Below are 16,515 nucleotides of genomic sequence, written 5' to 3'. Positions count from 1 at the left end.
TTATTCTGTGAACCCACTATTACCTTAATACCAAAACCAAACAAAGATATTAATGAAATAAGAAAACTACAGGTTCCCATATGAACATACGTACAAAAATTTGAAACAAAATTTTAGAAAATCAAATCTAAGCATACATGAAAGGCATGGTACATTATGATCAAGTGAGATTCATTTCAAGAATGCAAGTCTGGCTTACTACTAAAAAATCAATTGGTATAATTCATCATATTAACACACTGAAAAAAAAAAACATATCATCTGAATATATGCAGAGATAACATTTGAGAAAATCCAGCATCCATTCCTGATGAAAACTTTCAGCAAACTAGGAATAGAGAGAATTTCTGCTCACTCTGATAAATGACATCTAAGAAAAACCTACAGCCAGTATATAACACTGAATGATGAAAGAGTAAATGTTTTCTCCCTAAGTTCAGAAGAATAAAAAGATGTGTCTTCTCACATTCCTATTCAAAACTGTACTAGAGGTTTAGGCAGAGCATTAAGGCAACAAAAAAAATGCATCTATTTTGGAAAGGAAAAAGTAAAATTATTTCTATTTCAAAATGCATGATCATCTATGTAGAAAATCTGATAAAATATGCAAAAACACTCGGAACTTCAAATTTAGTAAGTTTGAAGGATAAAAGATCAATATCAAAATCAGTTGTATTTCTATATTTCTCTATCAGCAACTGGAAATAGAAATTTAAAAATACTATGTGGAATAGCATTAAATATGTAAAATGCTTAGGGATAAATCTGACAAAAAACTGGCAAGGCTTGTACACTAAAACCTACAAAATATTTCTGAGGGAAATGAACTTTGACCTAAATAATTGGAGAGATATATCTTATTCATGGGCCTTAAAGGTTCAATATTATTAAGATGATGATTCTCCCTAGATTTATCTGCAGATTCAATGCAATACCAACAAAAATCTTAGCAAGCTTTTTTTCTATTGATAGAAACTAGAAAACCAATGCTAAAATTCATACAGGATTTCAAAAAACATTGAAAGCTCAAAACATCTTTGAAAAAGAATGTCAGAGGGTTTATATTACCTTGTTATAAAGACTTACTGTAAAGACTTTATATAGACTTATTGTAAAGTAATGAAGACACTGTGGCATTTTTGTACATATAGACAAATAGGTCAATGAAACAGATCAGAGAATGCAGAAATAGATCCAAATATATAACAACTGATGGATATATGGACAAAACACATGTGGACAAGTAATATCCAATGTAAGTGTGAAGGCAATTCAGTGGAGGAAAACTTGTCTCTTCAGCAAATGATACTGGAAAAAAAAAACTTGGATCCATACCTAGAACCATATGAAAACATGATTCTCAAATTAATTAACTTATAGATCATAGATTTAAATGTAAGCCTAAAACTATAAAAGTATAAAACATAGGCAAAGATATTTTAGGTAGGTGCAACATCACATACATAACCTATTAAAGAAAAAAAATGGTATTGATGAATCATTAAAAATTTCAAAGTTAAAAATGTGCTCCATACTCAGCTTTACCAGGAAGTATTAAAAGTGTTAGACAAAAAAATTCATCCAGGAAAGTGTCCTGCCCAGGTGCTCCATTTTTTCCTGATGAAACGGTCCTGTTTCATGTCCTTTTTAAGTCCTGGTTTACAAGTTTCTTTAGTCCACTGAGCATCCCCAAACCTTTCCATTAAATTCACTTCTCTACTCAGAATCTCTTTCTGTTCATTACAACCAAAAAACTTGAACTGATACATCTCATTAAATCAGATATTCGAATCTTTCTGTTTCCCTAGTTAGAGCAAAAGGTCCATCTCTAGATTTCAGTTGAATGAATATAATAACAAAATCTAGATGAAATGACCATGGTTTCCTCTTATGAAACTCCAATTCTTTGGGGATTACACTAGGGGTATATATTGCAATTTACTACATCCAGGCTATAATAATGGGAATAATTTGGTGGGGTCTGGGGCGGGGGGTTCTGGCTCTATGAGGTTTTATGTATCCCCAGTGCCAATCACAGTGCCTAGCACATTCTAGGCATAAAGTCAAAGAGCGCATTTACTTTATCTTTCCAGCAGCATTGCTGCTGTGAGGGTGTTGCACTCTGAAGGCTAAATTCTTCACTGAAAATCACTATGATGTGTTAGTTTGCCGTTGAGCTTTTGTTCCTCTGTATCACCCACAAATCATTATCCTCACCTTGCATTCATGTTAAGGAAATTAAAGTTCTATTGCATAAACTGCCAACCACACTGCCCTGGACTGTCTTTTTATGATCGAGCTCTTGGTTTTACTTTCACATGAAAAAAGTAACTGAGGTTCCCAAATGCCAGATGATTTGAACTAGTACAGCAGTTTTGGCAATTTCTTTTAAAGAAGCATGAACAACATATGCCTTAAAGATTCCAAGCATCTGCTGAAAGCATTTACACTTTGCATCCTTGATCTGTGAGCAGACTGTAGAATAATCCTCTGCCACCTGAGTAGGGGTGGTGTGCCTGGACGATATGCAGATATTATAGAGTTTGCATTTCTTGCCCTTAGAATTAGCAGATGCTCTACTGCATGTGATAGAGACCATTTCTGTTAGAAGCAGACTCTTTAATGTCTAATACATGTAACCATGTAGTCTCACTGTTTTTTGTGAGACCATTACAAATATCAAATCCCATTCAATTAGTGGGTGCATTTTGCTTCAGGCCAAATGAGATGTTCCTGTGACATTCCATCCAAGAAGCCCCTAAATTGCAGTGTTCAGATGGCAGTAAGCTTTTAACATGCAATATAAATTGCATCCTTCCAATCAGACTTTTGATTTTCTTTTGTGGGGTTGACAGCTCTGAACAAAGATGATTTTCAGGTAGTAGATTCACTGCTAATAATCCCATGAGTTCATCAAAGAAAGTAGCAGGCCAGGCTCCTTTGTCCATGGGGATTCTCCAGGCAAGAATACTGAAGTGTGTTGCCATTCCATTCTCCAGGGGATCTTCCCGACCCAGGGATCGAACCTGGGTCTCCTGCATTGCAGGCAGATTCTTTACCATCTGAGCCACCAGGGAAGCCAGAATAATCTCCTGAGTTCATCAAAGAATCTCATCTTATGTGAAGCTGAACACTTGTTACTGTGATAAATGTTGGAATCCCAGAAATGGTCAGAAAAGCAGTAGACATATATTGAAGGGGAAGCAATTTTTGTTTCATGATAATTTAAAGTCCTCCCCTGGTCACAGAAATTCCAGAAACCAGGATAAATGATATCAAGCTTGTTCATATGTCTCCAAACTGTTATTTAAAAAATGCATAGGTCCAGGGTTTGATTATAAGTATTTTTAATGAGTGGAATATTAAAATATCCACTGAAGCATACCAATCATTCTGGACATTGGATTTGTGTTGTCTGTCTTCTAGTTGTACTTAAGAGGACATTTGTGTCCTCAGAAAATATATTCAACATCTGCAAGTATTATAGATAGAACTTGACTTCTTCAAAACTCCTCTGATTTCCTCCATCTTCCCCATAGCCTAAATTTACTGCATCCTGCAAGGTCAGGAAGACAACTAGACCAAGTTTTCCCTTTCTTCCAACCCCACCTTCATCGGCCACTATATTCTTTGGCATGTATAACAATAATAGTTCTTTATTTACCAAGTATATTTTAAGCCATCAGCATATAGAAGCTGCTCTTCTGAACCTCCTATGGCAGCAGTTCTTTAGAATTGCAAAAAAAAAAAAAAAGAAAAAAAGACCATCTGTTGTCTCAGCTATCTGTGGAGCTGGAGTGAAGGCTTAACTTAATGCTCTTCAGCAGAGCAATAGGAAAACATCCATCACCCAGTGACAGGTTAGCTCGTCTGCCCCAACGAACGGATGTCTGCAATTGCACACATTAAGGAAATAGAGTTGATCACCCTAAGGATACAATAAAATCTCAGAACTTCAAGAAACTAAGGACTAACTGCAAAGAGGCCAGATTCTTGCAGAAGGCAAAAGCTATTTCCTAATTGTATATCTGGTGCATTCCACATTCACATGCAACTCTCTGGCTTTGGTATTACTGACTGAGTGGTTGCTCAGGGGTCCTTGATGTGTCAGGCCTTTCCATTGCTGAAGTAGAATTAGTAAAATGACTCTGATTGCTTGCCGTGGGGGGAGGCAAGCTGGCTTTGCCTGTCCACATAGAATCCCTGGGAGAGAGGGGAAAGGCAGTCCCCATGACAGAACGTATGCAGGCAGGATTTCCGGGCAGTGGGTTAGTTTGGGGCACTTTCCTCTGATCTCTGGCACTCATACCGCTACCGCCTCTCCTCTTCTCACTTGCCCAGAAATTAGAAGTCTTCATACTGGATCTTCTTTAATTTCCCATCATTGAACCTAGAAACCTAGTTTTTCCCTCTCTCTCTTTTAATAATTAAATTTATTTATTATTTTTAAAAATGTATTTATTTTAAATGGAAGGATAATTGTTCTACAACATTGTGCTGGTTTCTGGCAAACATCAACATGAATCAGCATAGGTACACCTACATCCCCTCTTTCTTGACCCTCCCTCCCACCTGCCTCCCCATGTCACTCTTCTAGGTTGTTACAGAGCCCTGGTTTGAGTTCCCTGCATCACACAGCAAATCCCCATTGGCTATCTATTTTACATATGGTAATGTATATGTAGAAACCTGTTTTTATTCACGCTCATTCTTTCCACCTTATAAAAAATAAGCACTGCTAAACTTCCCTGGTGGTCTAATGGATAAAAGTCTGCCTGTCAATGCAGGCAACACGGGTTGGACCCCTGATCCGGGAAGACTCCACATGCTGCAACTAAGCCCATGTGCCACAACCACTGAGTCCACGCTCTACAGCCCAGGAACCATAACAAGATAAACCACCACAATGAGAAGCCCATTCACTGCACCTGGAGAAATCCTGTGCTCAGCAATGAAGCAGACAAAAAATAAATTAAAAAAAAAGAAGCACTACCAATATTTATTAAGCATTTATCACATACCAGGAAGTGTCTTGAGTACTTTCCCGGTATAAACTCAATTAATGCTTAAGCAGCTGTATGAGATAGGCAACTGTATGATCAACAACATGTTGATGAAGCCACTCAAGGGCAGAGTCCAAGCAACTTGCTCAGTCACACAGCTGGGAGGTCGCAGAGCCAGGCTTCAAGCAAAAGTATGATGACCGCAGACCCCATCTTATCTACCATGCTGTCCACAATAAGAAAACCCACCCACTGTTGACTCACACCTCTCCCTATGTGCTCATGTCATCCTTCTGGAAAGATGATTAAGTGTTCACACTGTGCCAGGTAGTGGGCTAGGTTCTGGGGATAGAATGGTACACAAAAACAGGTATTAAAGAAATAGACACACTAATTCATATGCAATGAATGACAATGAGAAAAAGGAATACAAAACTAGGAGCATGTATAATAAAAGGATCTTGACCTAATCGAGGGGTTCAGAGGAGGCATCCCAGAAGAAGAGATCTTTATGCTGGACAATGGAGGGTGGATAGGAGTTATCTTGGGGAAGAGGAACAAGAGCAGTCATTACGAAGGAAAACAGATGTCAAAGATGAGACCACCAGCTCATGGTTGGCTCATCTGAAGGCTAGTCTCTTACTATTTTTGGACGAGGAACATGTAAGCAATTTCCTGATGTATTCCTTTGACTGGAAGTAATTTTGTTATGCAGTATTTTATATATTTTTTAAATTTTAATATTTTAATGAATATGTAAAAACACATACAATAAATATATGTATATACATATATATATACGAATATATATATGTATACACATGCACGCATGTGTATGTGTGTGCGTATATGTGTATCTCCATCCAAAAGTAGGAAACCAGAAAGCCAACCCTGAGCTATTAAGAAATGTCACGGTAGAGAGCTATGAACTAGAAGCCAGAAGATCATGATTTAGTACTGGCTCAGCCATTAGCAATCTGGGTGACCTGGCCTTTGGTTTCTTGTAAGACAGAGATATACTCACCTTGGTTTAGTCCCCACAGTCGTGGCAAGGATTCAGTGATATAACCTACAGAGGGGAACAAGCTTTGAAAACATTGCTATGTTTTAGCTAGGAGCTTTGGAAAATGCTAGTTTAGTGGAGATTCCAGGGAAATTTGCTTCAGTTTCTTCTGCATTATTTGATTTCTTGTTGCAAAAAGAGAAAATGTTAGTGCTTTGTGAACCAGGATTTCGGAGCCCTAGATGTCCTTAACAAGTACAGCAAACATTCCCGAGGGTACATGGTACACACTCCCCTGTTAACAACTTCACATTTCACTTTAATGCTCAGTGTTTCTGCCTTAAAATGAATGCCACCCTGAGACTGGTGTTGGCTGAGTATCCCATGCTGGTCTTAGTTCATTTTGTGTCAGTGATTAATGCAGCTGAAATTGGTTGGAAAAGGAGGAGAACGCTGTTCTGCTTGATAAAATAAAATAGATTCTTTCAATAAAGAGAGGGAATGAATAGAAAGCGATCGGCCAGGGAGCAGGAGGGTGGTCTTACACTTCAGAAGGGAATTTAAAGTTTGGCATTGGATGCCATTGGTTTCCACATGTAGATATGACATACTGAATTGTGTGACTTGGATACACACACATACATACGCACGCACACACACATGCATACACACATATGCTTATGTCTCCGTATAGATATCTTTGCATGAATAGGTAAGTATGTGTAAATATATTCATAAGCACACCTTATAGGGTTTGGTGGGCTCTGAACTATACCAGTGTACAGCTTTATACTTTAAGATGATCTTTCTGTTATTTTAAGAAATCAAAACTTTTATCTAGTCAAAATTTATTTCTATTATTTTAAGATAGGAGTTTTAGTTGTAAGCAGCCAACAGAAAGCCATTCTAGGAGAAGAATTTATTAAAAGGCTTTAGACTGGCTCCTGGCTTTGCCAGGTAACTTAGAGTACATGATTCTCAACTCCACAGCCATAAACAGTTCCCAGAATCAAACAGTGGGACTGCTCCAGGCAGGATGGTGCAGTGATGTGCGACCCCTAGACTCTGCAGCTGGCACGACTTAGGCTGCCACCTCTGAGAACTGGATGCTGCCTCTGGCACTCCCACCCGCTGCTGGCCCAGCGCCTTGGTTACCCTGCAGCTACTGCCACTGCCAGGGTCTTCCTCACCATCCAAGCTCGTTGCATCACGAATTCCAGATTCTCAATCTGTGATGGATGTGTCTGATTGCAGAAGCCCGTGTCACACGTTTGGGCCCTCACTATAGAGAAATTTGGGGAACAATGAATAGACAGCATTCTCAGTTTCTTTGCTGCTTCATAACATGGCCTCCCACCAAGAATCTTAAGGTGGGGAAGTTTGCCAGGATGGGTAAGGAGTTTAAATACTTGCTGGGCAACCAAAAAGAATGACAAACGTTCACTGTGACAGAGCAGTGCTAACAGCTGCCAACTCCAAATTCAGAAGGCTGAGCCTGGCTTCCTTCCCTAAGAAACTCTTAGAGAAAGAATCGTCGAAATGAGTTCTTGGTCTCAGGAACAGTTGCAATCTCTCAGGAACATCCTGAAACATAACAACAGTAAGTCAGGAATACACCTGAGGAAGGGGTCTGACTTCTGATCTTTGAGAGTACATACATAGATAAATGCCTTCGAATTTCAACTCTAAAATTTGCTGTTTCAGTAAAAAAAAAAAAGAAAGTATTCATCACACATGAAGACCACTTCAAACTGTAGAATCTTATAGATTTAGCTGCTTATTAGAATTTATAAACTCCAGGAGATAGTGAAGGACAGGAAAGCCTGGTGTGTTGTAGTCCATGGGATTGCAAAAAGTTAGTCAAAACTTAGTGACTGAACAACAACACCTCTATTGATTTAGAAATGATAATAATTACACTTATAAATTGGGCTTCCCAGGCAGGTAAAGAACCCACATGCTAATGCAGATGACATAAGAGACACAGGTTCGATCCCTGAGTCAGAAAGATCCCCTGGAGGAGGGCATGGCTGCCCATTCCAGTATCCTTGCCTGGAGAGTCTCCATGGACAGAGGAGCCTAGGGGGCTACAATCCATTGGGTCGCACAGAGTTGGACACAACTGAAGCAACTTAGCATACGCAGTTACAAATAAATGTTTGTGCTATATATTTAAATTCTTACTGCCTTAAAAATGATTGCAAATGATATATTTAATTCAGAAACTGAAGTTGTTTCTTTGAACATTGTTGTTCACTCGATAAGGCATGTCCGACTCTTTGCGACCCCATGGACTGCAGCACACCAGGCCTCCCTGTCAAAGAAAAAAATTCTTTGAACATTCAGTTCAGTTCAGTTCAGTCGCTCAGTCGTGTCCGACTCTTTGCGACCCCATGAACTGCAGCATGCCAGGCCTCCCTGTCCATCACCAACTCCCGGAGTCCACTCAAACCCATGTCCATCGAGTCAGTGATGCCATCCAGCCATCTCATCCTCTGTCGTCCCCTTCTCCTCCTGCCCCCAATCCTTCCCAGCATCAGGGTCTTTTCCAATGTGTCAACCCTTCGCATGAGGTGGCCAAGGTATTGGAGTTTAAGCTTCTGCATCAGTCCTTCCAATGAATACCTAGGACTGATCTCCTTTAGGATGGACTGGTTGGATCTCCTTGCAGTCCAAGGGACTCTCAAGAGTCTTCTCTAACACCACAGTTCAAAAGCATAAATTCTTCGGCACTCAGCTTTCTTCACAGTCCAACTCTCATATCCATACATGACTACTGGAAAAACCATAGCCTTGACTAGACGGACCTTTGCTGGCAAAGTAATGTCTCTGCTTTTTAATATGCTATCTAGGTTGGTCATAACTTTCCTTCCAAGGAGTAAGCGTCTTTTAATTTCATGGCTGCAATCACCATCTGCAGTGATTTTGGAGCCCAAAATAATAAAGTCTGACAGTTTCCACTATATTCAGAGTTTCAAAAAAGGAAAGGAGAAAGCAATACAGTATAGCTATTTCCATGACAGTTTAAACAATAGAAACCCAAATAAAGGAGAACCACTGATATAAAGCATGTGATATATTTTATTTGAACTATCAAAACATCTCTTGCTTTTTTTTTTTCCCCGAAAAAACAATATTTCAGAAATGACCCATCTACTGTCTCCAGGAGGAGGTGATTTTTATCCAAAGGCCATTTGGTTTCCTCAAGCTCATGAACTGAGCACTTCTGATGGGCTGAGGAACTTCCTGCCTTCCACTGTTCTAAGAGGGTGACAAACTCCTTTGGTGAGCTGTAAAAAGCTCCTAGTCCTTCCATGAAGTTGGATATTCCATAGGTCAAGAGAAGACGGCCTATCACCTCTGGAATTGTTATGTCTTACACCAGGGTTCCCTAACTCCTAGGGTCACAGACTGCTACGAGTTCATGGCCTGTTAGGAACTGGGCCATACAGCAGGAGGTGAGTGGCCAGTTAGTGAACTAGTAAAGCTTCATCTGTATTTACAGCTGCTCCCCATCACTAGTATTACTGCCTGAGCTTTGTCTACTGTCAGATCAGTGGTGGCATTAGATTCTCATAGGAGCATGAACCCTAACCCTAAAGTCAAGGTTGGAATATCCTGAGGTTGTCACAAAATAGAAATATTTGTTTCTATTCCGACTTTTTTTTTATTTTGCAATAATAAATATAATGCATAAATACAATAAATCTAATGTACTTGAATCCTCCTGAAACCTTTCCCCATGGAAAAACTGTCTTCCACAAAACTGGTCCCTGGTGCCAAAAAGGTTAGAGACTGCTGTCTTAGACCATCTGTAGTAGTTGCTCACTATTCTTAAGGGAAAAAGTGGGGGAGGGTGGCGGACAACAGCTTCTATGAAAGTAGTAGTTATGCTCTAACCACCCAGAGCCCCCTCCTCGACACTGGTGAGGAAGTATGGTTGGGTGAGGGGTCTTGGTGAAATGAACCTCTGTGAAGGCCCAGCTCGGGCGTACCCACCATGTCCTCGTGCCAAGGCCTTCCCAGAAGGAGTCTTTAGAGGATTTAAGTCTCTGAGTGTGGAAAGCTGGTTGGGAGCCAGCACACCTTCTCCAGAGGCAGAGAAACAAGGGGGCGCAGTATCAAACAGCCTTTTTTTCTTTACCCAGTCTCCATTCAACCTTTGGAAAAAAATTTTAATATCAGTTTTAACATCCCACAATTGCAGAGCGACCACCTGTCACCTCTTGCCACAGATCAACAACTGCGATTCCCCCAGTGTCTCTGGCAGAAGGTCTTGCTTGCAGAGGAAGCAATTCAGCGGGCCTTTGGAAGGCAGCCGAGCAGCAGCAGGAGGCCTATTAAATCCACAATTTTAGACTCTCGGGGTGGGCATTTTCTCGTGGCGTATTAAGTAACACACCTACTCAAGTTACTGTGTGAACTCAGTGGACAGCTGCCCTTTCAGTGAGAAGCAAAGGCTTGCACTGCACTCTGCCCACCCCACCCCCACCCCCTAAGTTCAAGCATAGACTCTTGAGAGAGGAATGCACGGGAAAGAACAGAGAAAATGGAAGAAAATCTGAATGAAGATTCCACCCACCAGGAGTTCCCCACTAATGGAGAACTCCCAGTGCTCAGGGTTCACCCCAAAGTCACAATGAAAGAAAGACTGCATTGACGCTAAGTCAAGATGGAGGCAGCCAGGAAGATCCAGTCAAAATGAAAATGGCCTCTATCTTCCTGTTCCTCCTGGAAGTAATGCCTGAGGCAGAATGGAAAATGGTGGTTCAGAGGAGAGATTTTGAAGTTAGAAATCCATGGATTCACATTCCTTAAAGAATTGGCGTGACCTTGCACACCTCTCGATTAATTTCTCCAAGCTTCATTTTTCTCTTTCATGATGAAAATAATACAGTGTCACCTCATAAGGTTGTTGTGGGAAATAAATGAGATAGTAAATGTAAAACAGGTGATACCTACTAAGCACACACTTTATGGATCAGCTATTTTAATGTTTTCACAAGTAATGGTAGACTGGTGTGGTTAAGACTGTCTTTCCTCTGCTTGGTGAATGAGCTATCTCTTCCTTTAAGGTAGGGTCACATGCTATTCACATTTAATATTTTATTCCATAACACGTTTCTATTTAATAAAAACTTAAAAAGAAAATGTTCACTCTGTGCCTCTTGGTTTGTGAGGTAAATGCTTCCCCCATAAACTTCCTGAGATGAATTCTGAAGGATTTAAATAGAAGACTTCTCTGTGAGAGGGAAAATATAGCACCCAAAGAGGGAACCTGAGAAGGAACGCAAGTAAAGAGAAGGAAAATGTGTGGAAATACCATTTACAGGAAGACCCCTTTCCCTCCTGTCTAGACTGAGTAATATAACATTGACCAATACAGGGTGTCACAGAAATGCTAACGCATAATGGAAGTGATGATCGGACTTGAAGAGGGTTTACCTCGGCTTTTATTGTGCATGCCCTTTGCAGCAGACTCCAACTTTCTGCGGTGAGGTTGAAGGGCATGAAATATAGATTGTCAGGCCTTCGGGGATTCTGAGGAATGAAAGGTACTTAATAAGGATAAAATTCATCCTGAGCTTATTACCTTGCACTCTTCCATCTCCGTCTCTTGTATCATGAAGTAAGTTTGGCAAGAAAGTAGAAGAGAGAGAGAGTCATTTTAAATGATGGAGTAGGAAGTCTGTTTCTGGGCAATTTTTGGCAAGTTTGAGGATAAACAAGGAGTGAGACAATGAGACTAGCTCAGCAATTCTCCAACTTTCTCATTCCCTACCCCTTCTGAGAGCCCATTTGGTCTCTCCTATTAAGGAGAGAGCTAAAGGAATAGGTTTCCTTTGTTTTACCTCAGAAAGAAAATATGCTATGAGAGGCAAGAACAGAATGTAAGAGGACACAGGAGGTGAAAATGAAGGAGGGTGAGTCCAAAGGAAAGGGGGCTTTTGGCAGATGTGTGATTTGGAAAAAAAAACAAAACAAAACAGGAATAACGGTGATAATGTGGAAGGAAAAGAATCAACTGATATACTTTACATCAAATTTCTGTTCAGAATTTGACAGCTCTGATTTCTTTAAACCTTTTGGAATTTCCCCACAGCCTTTCAACATATCGTGCTTCCCAGTTTGAAAACATTTGACAAAAGGGTTATGAATGAACAACAGAAAAACTCCATGCTCCAAATCTGAGATCAGAAAAGACTTTATTGCTGACATTTCTCACTTTAAAAAAGAAACCCCTTTTTTCATAGGCAACACTAACCAATGAGAACATATTTATACTCTAAAATTTTTTCTCATAAAAATCCTATTCCGATGCATACTCTGATCTATGGAGGAGCATGTCCAGCCACCAATTTGGAATTTTATGCAAATCTTAGAATCACAGACATCTAGATTGGGGAGGTACCACATAGGTGAACTCATCCAGAGTCCATCTTCTGCAGGAACCTGTATAACATCCCTATTGGATGCTAACTGAGCCTCTGCTTAATCTTCTATACACGGGGAACACAATAATTCCCAAGGCAGATCATCCCTTTGTGAAAAGCTATCATGTCAGAAGATTATTTATTGAGTCAAATGTATCCCCCTCCCTTCACACCAATATTTATCAATTGGATCTAGTTCTGTCCTTTATAACTAAACTCCATAACTCTAAAATTAATAACGCGTCTGCAAAATTGCCCTTACAATATGTGTAGACAACTCTCATTTCCCCCACTAATTTTCTCTCTTCCAGGTAAAAAGATAGCTCCTCTTTCTGCACCCATTCCTCAGTTGATATAATTTCCAGACAATTCTCCATCTCGTAACCCTTTCTTCCCTCACTTCCCCCCACCCCCTCTTTTAAAGGGCAAGCTTTCTTAGAAGAGCAAACACAGCGTTCTTTTCTAAGATCTGATTGGGCTTAACTATTCCCTACACATTATGGCATGTGATAGTGGACTATAAAATGTTTTATTGCTTTGCATTTGAATAGAGGATGACTGCATTTGTTAAGCAAGCTCTTTCCAAACAAGTCATAATAAAAACTTTATAGCATCCCACTTCATCACATAACTTTTTAATGCTTCTCCTTTTGTTTGGTTTTGGTTCTGGTTTTCAGTCCTTCTTCACTTTTTTCTCCCTCCTTGATGTATCAGAGTTATTCTGGAAATTCCCATAGAGAGTTTCAAGTTGGAAACCTGGTCCTAAAACGTCTTTTCCTTGAGACCCTCTCCTGGGTTTGGACTGTGAATCAGACTGTGTGGAAATAATGATGCCATCCGTGTGGTAGGGCCCAATGCAGTGCATATGGGCAGTATAAAGTCAGTTTATATATGGTTTGAAACTGTATCCCAGGGTTTGGAAAATGCAGAAGTTTATGTGATGGATATCGTGACCACACATGAGGTGTTGTGGAGATACATATGTATCTTAAAATATACATAGCTACAAGAATATACATATCTGTATATACGTATAATGGAAAGCTTTAAACTATCAAAGCCTTCAGGCAAATATTTTACAGCTATCTAATAGCAGGTATTTATAACTTAACCTCTTGACTTCAGAAGTTGAGATTTGGCACTACAAACACCAAGTAAATACCAGCCATGATTAGTGTAGGAAATTCATGCCATTGGCACCAGATAATGAAGGTGGTCTTACTTTAAACATTTGTTCAAATGTGTAAAAGGAGTACTAATATTTTTAAAGCACCAAGACTGATTTTGAGATGCCTCTCTCTGGGATTCTGATTTTAAACACTTATTTTTGGACTTACTAAAAGAAAAGTGTCTATGAAAAGAGTAGAATAAGTTGAAAGATGTAATGAATCCTTTTCCTCTTCATCACCCACACCCCCTCTCTGAAATATTATCAGTGTTTGTGGCTATACTGGAAATCAGAAGATAAGCCAGTCAGTTTAGCTTCAGTTCGAGAGAAGGACTCTGTAACGACTTGAAGGTATCAAATCAAGAACAGTTGGAATAGCAAGCTTGATTAAAGACAGCTAACATCATTTCAGGAAGGGAAGTCGTGGAGAACTAATTTGTTGAAATTCTTTGAGGAAATCACTGCTCCTGTGAGCTGGCTGGGGGGAGGGGGGAGATTAAAGACCGAGTTTTTCAGAAAGTGCTCTGCAGAATTCTCCACTGTTGGTGAAAATGTTTAAGGTCTGAAGTCATGGAAGTGCAGGACAATTGGCATATTGGACTAAAAACTGGCAAAAGGGGAGGAAAGAAAGGGTAACTATGAAGAGAAATGCGTCAGCCTTGAAAACAGTATCACAAGAAAGATCAGAAGAGAAGCTGTATTGGGCAGATGGACAGGGCTTTCCCAGGATGCCAAAGATGTCCCTCTTGAAGTTTATATAAAAAGGAGTTGGGGTGGGGTAGGGGGTGGGAACTCCAGAAAGAACTGGGCCACAAGCAGACAGAGTCTTTTTTGTGGGGATTTTACCTCCACTTGGAAGGGCTCAGTATTATCATGTTCTGATTGTCAGTCTGAGCTACGTAGCACACTTCTTTCTTTCTTCCTTTTTTTTTTGAGACTCCAAAACAAATACACTAAGCAGTTCTCCTTGATTCAAAACTTACCATAGCATGAGCCTAGAGCAATCGAGATATATTCTAAGATGAAACTACCTTTTCCCCTGTCTGAAGTTGTTTAAAGACATAAGAGAATTCATAAAACAACATTTTATACTACACTTTCAGTGATTTAATATTCCATTGCCTAGAGAGCCACAATTCTGATTGAGGATTATGGGGCCCTTTCCACTCCATCCACCTCCAAACTTTCCCCTGATTTGGCCGTTTCTCTGCTTGTTAGTGTCTTTGGCAGGGACCAGAAAGAGAGACAAAGGTTGATCAAAATTAATTTGTTTCCAGGCCCTGTATACTTTCTACAAGACAAGGTGAAACTCTAGGCGAAAAGTTGTCAACCTTCCTTTGAGTGTTTTGCTTCGCAGGATTACAGAAAAAAAAAGAAGAAACCTCTGTACACACATATGCCCCCAATAATCCCCTTCACCATTTCTGGATAAACAGGTTTTCCCAGAGGAAGACAACCTATTAGATCTCTGTTTTTACTTACATTAATACGTTGGAGGCAGGGGGATATCAGAAAAGTAAATTTTGATGAAGAATATGGGGGGAATGTTTTCTAGGAACCAGTGCCTCAGGAGGAAGATTAGTAACAGTACGGTGTGTGCGCGCTCAGTTGTGTCCGACTCTTTGTGACCCCATGGACTACAGTCCGCCAGGCTCCTCTGTCCTTGGGATTTTCCTGGCAAGAATACTGGAGTGGGTTGTCATTTCCTCCCCCAGGGGATCTTCCCAACCCATGGATCAAACCGGCATCTCTTGCGTCTCCTGCATTGGCTAGTGCATTCTTTACCACTGGGCCACCTGGGAAGCCCAACAGTAAGTACCCTACATATGAAGGAGTTCTGTTCCGATAGTGTTTTCATTAAGTCCAGTTTGTCCATAAGTCCAATAAAGTTAGCCTAGGTAACCAACTAATACAATCGGTGTTACTGTACTGTAACAGTAATAGGTTACACAGTACTGTATTATAATACACAGTACTGTATTGCAACAGGTTTATAACATTTTTCACACAAATAATACATGCAAACAAACACAAAAAATAAAGAAAGCATTTTTAATCTTATAGTACAGCAGCACCTTGAAAAGTACAGTAGGACAGTACAACAGCTGGCATACAGGGATTGGCATTGAGTGAACAGGCAAGAAGAGTTACTGACTACAGGATGGAGAGAAGGTGGGAAATGACAGAGCTGAAGGATCATCAGCAATAGGAGATGGAGGGGAAGCTGCAATGTCACTCACACCTGATGTTGATGGAGAGCATATTCCATCTTTGAAAGCTTGCCACTTGAAGGTCCTTACGTAGGGCACTTACTGTAATGAGGAAAGCAGTGAATGCCAGACAGTGGAAACAGGTTGTTTGGGGTGACCGCAGAGAGCCCAGCCCCAAGGAAGAGTGTCCACATTTGGAACACTGGGCTGGCCAAACCATCCTATCTGCTGGCTGGATTAGGCCCTGGGGCCACTGTTGTGGGATGTCTGGATTAGAGCAAAAGTTTCCAAACTTTTGAAGATGAGGACCACTTTGCAATGTAGAAATAAGTGAAGTCTCCCAATGTAGAATCTTCTTATCTACTGATTAAAAAATTCACAAAACGTTTTGACATATTATTATAGTATGTAAAAGTGAGTTTTGTGATACCTGCCGCATTTGCTGCTGTGAATATGAAATTGACCGTGAAGCAGCCTCTCCCATAGTCTCGTGGGCTAGGTGACCAAGTCAAGAGGTGATGACCAGAGACCCGGTTTACTGACAGAAGAGACATGAGCACAGGTGCTATGGGGGTCACATAAGAAGGCATCCAACCCAATTTTGGAAGACTTCCCCAAAGATGCGGCAACTCAGCCAAGACTAATGTATTAGTGGCATGTGTCCAGATTTTTGCAAACGTGGGGTATTTTAAGGAAA

The 16,515-nt window shown here is 40.3% G+C and overlaps 1 long non-coding RNA gene across 1 annotated transcript in view; it reads right to left on the bottom strand.

Annotated features, from left to right (window-relative positions):
- Nucleotides 1–6,906: 6,906 nt before the first annotated feature.
- Nucleotides 6,907–16,515, bottom strand: part of LOC145545118 (uncharacterized) — a 221,003-nt gene continuing 211,394 nt past the window's right edge. The window contains exons 7-8 of the long non-coding RNA XR_014081875.1: nt 10,006–10,166; nt 6,907–7,590 (exon numbers count right to left, since the gene is read on the bottom strand). This is a non-coding gene — a long non-coding RNA (uncharacterized LOC145545118). The remainder of the gene's footprint in view (nt 7,591–10,005; nt 10,167–16,515) is intronic.

The sequence above is a fragment of the Giraffa tippelskirchi genome, chromosome 4, assembly GCF_054371585.1.
Source record: "Giraffa tippelskirchi isolate mGirTip1 chromosome 4, T2T-mGirTip1v1.2.pri, whole genome shotgun sequence".
NCBI classification, from domain to species: domain Eukaryota; kingdom Metazoa; phylum Chordata; class Mammalia; order Artiodactyla; family Giraffidae; genus Giraffa; species Giraffa tippelskirchi.
Note: the sequence above shows the minus strand (reverse complement) of the source record. Positions and strands in the feature narration are given on the sequence as shown.